At 48.2% G+C, this 7,094-nt stretch overlaps 1 pseudogene; it reads left to right on the top strand.

Annotated features, from left to right (window-relative positions):
- Positions 1-1,683: 1,683 nt before the first annotated feature.
- LOC112551436 overlaps positions 1,684-7,094 on the top strand; it is a 7,944-nt pseudogene continuing 2,533 nt past the window's right edge.

Here is a 7,094-nt window from a genome sequence, read left to right as displayed (position 1 = left end):
CTGGCCCTTTGGACAGCAAAAAGAAAAAGATACAGTGGGCTCAAATGTGCATTTCTCTCGCTGAGATGGGCACAGCTTGGGGTTCCGGCTCCAACTCTAGCACCTAGTACTATTTCTGCATTTTGTGTTAAATAGTTATTGGATAAAGTGGATAGATAATATAGCAGGCAAGGGCCATGACCCAGAGCACTTTCCTTTCCAGAGCAGTGTGGTCTCTAGTCTTTCTGCCTCTCTTTTGCTGACAGACAAACCTTCATGAAACCTTTTGCCTATTTGCCTTGCACAGGCCTCTGTACTGAGCAGTAATTTATGTCTGTCTTTGGAGTGGAAGTTGCTCTTTGTTCAGTTATCTGTTTCTATAAAGATACTTAATTTTTCTTTCTTTTATCCCAAATGAACAGGTGCCTGTTACACCCACTAGTTTCAGTGAAGTTTAACCCAACACAAGTCTCTGCAAGCATCATGTATATGCAAATAAATATACATATTTCAAAATTCAGTCAAAGCAAAAGCAAATTTATATGAACTTAAAATTGTAATAATTTTATTAACCGTTTTAATAACTGTACTGTATAACTTCTGACATTTATCATGGGATCATGGGAAAATGGAACTGGAAGGGATTGACTCAAAGCAGGGCCTTCTTTGACTCAGTCGTCTAAGTCCAGTGTCTGTTTAATCTGGTCTTGAACGTTTTCAGGGATGGAGATTCTGCAGCTTCTCTAGGTAGTCTCTTCCAATGCTTAAACATGTTCATAGTCAGAAAGGTGCTCCTAATCTCCAACCTAAATTTCACCTCCTGCAGTTTGAGGCTGTTGCTTCTACTCCTGTCCATACAGCCAAACAGAAAAGCCTATTTCCAAACTCTTTTTATAATCACCTTTCAGGTATTTGAAGACTGTTATCTAATTCCCCCTTAGTCATCTTTTGTACAGACTAAACAATCCCAGTTCTTTCAGTCTTTCCTCATACATCATGTTTTCCAGACCTCTAATCATTGTTTTCATTTTCTGCTGGACTTTATCCAGTCTAAATCTTTTGTGAAGCACAAGCCCAAAACTGGACACAGTATTCCAGGTGAGGCCTCACCAGTGCAGATTAGAGCAGAATAAACACTTCCCCTGATTTGTGACACTCCTGTTCATTCAGTTGCTGTTGGTTTTTTTTTCCCTTGCAACTAGAGGACACTGTTGGCTCATATTCAGTTTAAGGTCCACTGTAAACTCAAGGTCCTTCCTTGCAATACTGCAGCCTAGCCGATCATTCCCCAGTCATGCAATTATTTCATCCAAGTGTAGGACTTTGTAATTGTCCTTGTTGAATTTCATCTTATTTTGGTCCATTTCTCCAGTCTGTCCAGGTTTTTTTGTATCCTAGAGCTATATCCTCCAGAATTTCTGCATCTGCACCCAACTTGGAGTTGTATGCAAATTTGATAACTGTGCACTTAATCCTGTCATCCAAATAATTAATTAAAATGTTAAACAATACTGGACCTAGGTGAGATGTGTGGGAAACCCCATTTGATACCTCCTTCCTACTAGACAGAGCTAGTGATGACAAAGTTATTAAACATGATAATCCAACCAGTTGTGATTTACCTTACAGTACTTTCTTCTCAGTCACTTTACTTCCCTTCGCATATTCTCCTATGTATTTCCTTAGCTTATTAATGAGAACATCATGGGAGATGGTAGCAAAAACCTTGCTAATGTCAAGGAATATCACATCTACTTTTCTCCCTTATATCCGCAGAGGCCTGTCTGGTATGTACTGGGGTGTGGGCAGTCTTGCCTCGGGTTTACTTACTCAAAATGCAGGTGTAGTCCAGACTGGATCCCCAAGGAGCTGGGGTCCAGAGGAGTCTGGTGTCATAACTGGATTCAGAAGCTGTAGCCAAAGTCAGGATAAGCCAGGGACAGAAGCTGAAGCAGGAGACAAGGTAAGCTAAAGGTTAACTGGCATCAGAAGCCAAAAGCTAGAGATGAAGTCAAACCAGAATCCCGAGCAGGAAACTGGAATCAAGGGGCATATGTACATGAGACATTATTGTGGAGCTGACTACTTAACTCCACAATAAAATGTCACCATCCGTTACCAATAGGATTCTTGTTGCCAGAGACCCCTAAGGATTGACCTGGCCCCTCATCTGATTTGGCATCAAGTGAAATTTTAATAGTAACTCATAAGCACTATTACAGGTTTCCTTCCCATAATATTGTCATGACCCAAAAGGCATGATTGTGTGTGTGCTTCAGCACCAGAATTATCCCCGCCAAGTTGCAGAGCATTGCACGGGAGAGTTTCCTGTAGCAAGAGGAAACCCCAGTGCGGGGACGCGTTTCCCGCCTTTTCTGCAGCTTCTTTTGCAGGGTGCATTGCTCATGTTGCAAGAGGAATGCACGGTGCAAAAGAGTTCCCACCACCGGTATGCAAATTCGTTCCCCGTGATTGGCTAGTGTTAAATTATTCACACGTGGCGGCTAACGATTGGCCTGTTAGCCGTATAAGAGGCTTGAGCAGTTTCCGCCAAAGCCGAAGAGGACTCCACATCCATCTTGTGGGGACTCTGGGTACACGACAGGGTAATAGAGACCCTGTGTGAGATCCAGAGGAGCGTGGCGGCCTGATCCACCACCCACCTCTTCCCTTCTTCGAACGCGACTTTTATAAGACGTATTTACGATTTCTATTTTGGTGGCTCGTTCACCCAGAGCATCCGGAGCTCTGCACCATGGAGCCTAGCAACCTCCACGAGACCGTCTGTGTTGTCTGTCTGTAACTGCAACTCAATCAAGTTTTCCAGCCTACACCACTGCCATCTCGGTGTAAGTAAACAATCTTTAAAACTACCGATACGGGTTTGTGCCTAATTCCAGCTTGACGGCCTTCCCTCTCCAACCCGGCGTGCCCGGGCTGCTGGCCACAGCCCGCGTGCAGCGCGAAAAGGGCTCGGGTCGCTCCCGGCCCGCACAAATATGACCTGGCAAGTGGCTCCTTTAGATGTTACAACAGCGACTTTCAGTGGTACTGTCTTCAAGTCCTTGGCTGGGTGTGTGGGGATGTTTGTTTCTGGCTTTCCAGCTATTTGAGTGAAAAGTCCATGGTTGCTCCTGTCTCCCCAGAGTAACAACATGAACACACCCTTTCCCTTTGTAAGTCCATGACTTTTGTAACTTTCTGCTCCCAGATTGTCCAATACTCGGGTTTCATCCCTTATTGTTTGAGATAAGGCACTCCAATCCTACTCGGATTTTGGTTTCATTTCCTTTTAGGGAAACTGATGTACCTGGTTTACACACTGTACCAATCACAGCACTTACTTTTTCCACTGCCTTATACGGCACCCTGTACAATTTTATTGCTTAGTTCCAGGAAGGCCTAGATTCCAGTTAAGAGCCTTAGGGATCAGAAACCAAAAGCTTGAGCTGTGGGTCAAACTAGAATCACGAGCAGGGAACTGAAATCAAGGGGCATATATGTACATGAGACATTTACTATAGAGCTGACTAATTAGCTCCATGGTAAAATTTCACCGTCTACACATGTGACCCTGTTATGGTGCAGTAGACTAATAAACACCACTGCAGGGTAGTCTGGCTAAACACAAATAGTACCCTGTGGCAACATTGTTTTGTGCACCACAGTGCATGTGTAGACTGTGACAGGGCTGACTGGGGCATGAGATGCTTCAGCATGTGGGCTGCCTGCTGGCTACCTCCCCACTGGAGCACCCACATGTCCCAGCCAGCCCCTGCATTGCACATTGAGCCCAGTCAGAGCAGCAGATTTTGGAGCAGCCTGGGGCTGGTCTGACCAAGCTCAATGTGCTGTGGAGGAGGTGGCTTTGCGCACAAGGGTGCAACCCCGATGCTGCAGAACCCTTATGCCTCAGCCAGACCCTTTGATGCACATTGAGTCTGCTTGGAGCATCCCTGAGCTGCTGTTATGAGGCTCCATGTGTTGCTGTAGCAGGGCACTAAGGTGCCTGCTACTGAGAGAGCTGGGAAGACTCCTCAGGTGCCAGTTGCTGAGGCAACTAGAGGGACCAAATGATCCCCCCCTGCCTAGCCAGCTGACAAGAAGGGGCAGGTTCTGGCTCCTATATAAACCACAGGCAGGAGGCCAGGTGGCAGTTCCCTACCAGCAGCCAAGGAGGAGGAAGCTCTCAGCCATGTTATAAAGGAGAGGTCTGAGGAAGGAGCTGCATCTGCTACTGTGGAGAGAGAAAGGATCCCTGGTAGGATTGAATGTTGTTATGGCCGGGCAGCTTCTGTTTACATTATAGCCAAGAGGCTTGTGTTTGTGTTGCTATTTGTTAAACTGGTGGTTTGGGTGAGGCTATTAGGGGTTGGAGGAGGCCTCATAGGGGACCCACAGCAGTGTGGGGAACTCCAGTGCCAGTGAGGGCGCAGCGTTTGGGGTACCCATCCCCAGAGAGGGGCAGTTGAGAAGCTCCAGAGAAGGGGGCGTTGCTGAGAAGCCCCAGTGCGGGTGTGGTGAGCCCCGGAGAAGGGAGCAGCATTGTAGTGAGCTCCAGGAAAGGGGATAGTGTTTGAGAAGGCCCTGGAGAGAAGGGCGGCATTACTGAGAAGGGCATGGAGAGAGACAGGGCTGTGGAGATCCCAAGCACCAGAGAAGGCGTGGAGACAGAGAGAGAGACGGAACAACGTCCGTTACATCTGCAAGGCTTGGGGCATGGTATGGGGGTGGTTGGAGCCACGCATAGCCCATAACTCTAGAGTGCAGAGGAACTGGAGATAACCAGATAACTGTGGAACAGAGGACGAAAGGCAGCCTCCCTATAATACATTTTAGATATAGATATAAGATCAAAGTCGTGGCGGGCGAGAATTGGAGGGTGCCAGTTGGCAACATGATACGGTAAAGGAGGCAGCAGGGGAGTGCACGGCGACCCTGACCGCCCTCTTGTTACAGTGGTGCATTGGCCGGGAAACGTAACGCTGTGCACAGAAAGACGAACCTTAGGGCTAAAATAAGGACAGAGAGGGAGATGGCAACTTGGAGAGAAAAGTCTATTGCAACCTGCACAACCCAGGCAGGGGAAAAGAAAGAGATGCTACAGAGGTTGGAGGTATCAAAAAGTCTGATGTCCTGCAGAAAGTAGTCTGCAGCCAGGAAGATCGCATACAAGAACTGCATGATGAGTTGCATGAGTGGCAGCAGAAGTGCTTTCGTGCAGAACACCAAGCACAGGAGCTGCGGGACGAGCTGCTTAAAAGCCATGCCCAAGCAAAAGAAACGGGCAAGGTTTTCACACAGGAGATGGAGAAAATAAAAGCTAACCTGGCAAGTTACGAGGACCTGTACAATCGAAGCTTGTCCCTTGAAAGAGAGGTAGAGGCTGGGACAAAAGAGAATGAGAGGTTACGGTCCCAGTTGCAGTGTGTGGAGGCAGAAAAAGACCACATGGGAGAACAGGTACAGTGCCTTAAAACCCTCATAGAAGATAATGTGGCTAGAGAGGCAGTGACTAACGCAGAGAGGGAGCAGTCACAGCAGCAAATGCAAATCCTAAGGCAGCAGATTCAGGCCTTAGAGGCAGAAAATGAAATGCTCCAGGCAGCCAGCAGTCAGACAGCTACAAAAGACCAAGATCCTGGGGAGTTGGAGGGGCCAGAGGTAACAAGTACAGCAACCCAGACTGAAGGTGGACTGGAGAATCCAAAAGAGGAGACCGTTAGGGCAATCGAAGAGAAGCAACCCAGAGAAGGGATCAGTAGGGGTGAAGCCTACAGCCCTACAAGAAGAGGTCCTACCAGCCCTCTTGGAGTGCTGGAATAGGAGATGGGACCAATGCATGAAGCTTCATGCAGGGGAGATGAGCCATCTAAGACATCAGTTGCGTGAGCTCTGTAAACCTCGAGCCAAGGGAGGAATGACAGTACCCAGGCAGAGGCAGCTAGTGGAAGGAGACACGATAGCTGCAGGGACGGCAGGGAAAAGTGCACAGGCTAGCTCAAGGAGCGAGACGTGTTGGCAGGTTAGCCACGGAGGTATACAGGTGACACAAGGCCTGAGACAAAAGGAGTCAGAGACAAGTCCCAGAGAAAAGGGGTCGGTGAGACCCAGAGAAGAAAGCCAGGCCCAGAAGCCAGAGATACAGAGGAGGGAATGACCACCCGAATTGGGACCAAAGCTTGAGAGAAGACCACAAGTATACGTAAATAACATCCTGAGACAGGTCTGGTGGTGGACATTAAGGAAACTCCTCAAAGCAAAAGTCGGAGGTGTGGCATATGTAAAAATTTATAAAGGGCCTAAAGGAAGACCTACCGGCTGAGGAAAGATAGAGTTTTGGAGGGAGGAATATGCCCAGAAGGCATTGGAGAGACAGTGGGAGATCTGGGAAAGGCTTCAGTGGCTCCCAAGAGCCATAGGAAAACAAGAGACCACACAACCCACACGGAGAAAGAGACTAGGGTATGCAGGGGTGGAAGGTAGACAGGCCAGAATCAGAAGGGAGAAGAAACCCCAAAAGGGAGGTGGGAGTGCGACCGACAGGGACTGCAACCTACCAAGGTTGGCTAGTGTGGGGGGACTGCCCGTGGCGGGGCAACTCCTGTAAAATCCCACATGATGCACCTTGGGTAAAAGGCGAGTAGGAGGTGCCTGAAAACCTCTGCCTCCACGTGTTGCAAAATAAGTCATTTCAAAACTTTTTTGAGAGGTATTCTGTTTTCTTTGTTCATTTCTAGGTCTCCCTTACTCCTGCTATACTGCAGCAGGGCACTAAGGTGCCTGCTACTGAGAGAGCTGGGAAGACTCCTCAGGTGCCGGTTGCTGAGGCAACTAGAGGGAGCTAATGATCTGCACCTGCCTAGCCAGCTGACAAGAAGGGGCAGGGCCTGGCTCCTATATAAACCACAGGCAGGAGGCCAGGCAGTGGTTCCCTACCAGCAGTCAAGGAGGAGAGAGTGCTCAGCCATGTTACAAAGGAGAGGCCTGAGGAAGAAGCTGCATTCGATACTGCAGAGAGAGGAGATCCCTGGTAGGTCTGAATGTTGTTATGGCCGGGCAGCTTCTGTTTATGTTATAGCCAAGAGGCTTGGGTTTGTGTTGGTATTTGTTAA

This window comes from Alligator sinensis, unplaced genomic scaffold (genome assembly GCF_000455745.1).
Source record: "Alligator sinensis unplaced genomic scaffold, ASM45574v1 scaffold480_1, whole genome shotgun sequence".
Taxonomy (NCBI): Eukaryota; Metazoa; Chordata; order Crocodylia; family Alligatoridae; genus Alligator; species Alligator sinensis.
The sequence above is the reverse complement of the archived record's forward strand: the minus strand, read 5'-3'. Positions and strand labels throughout refer to the sequence as shown.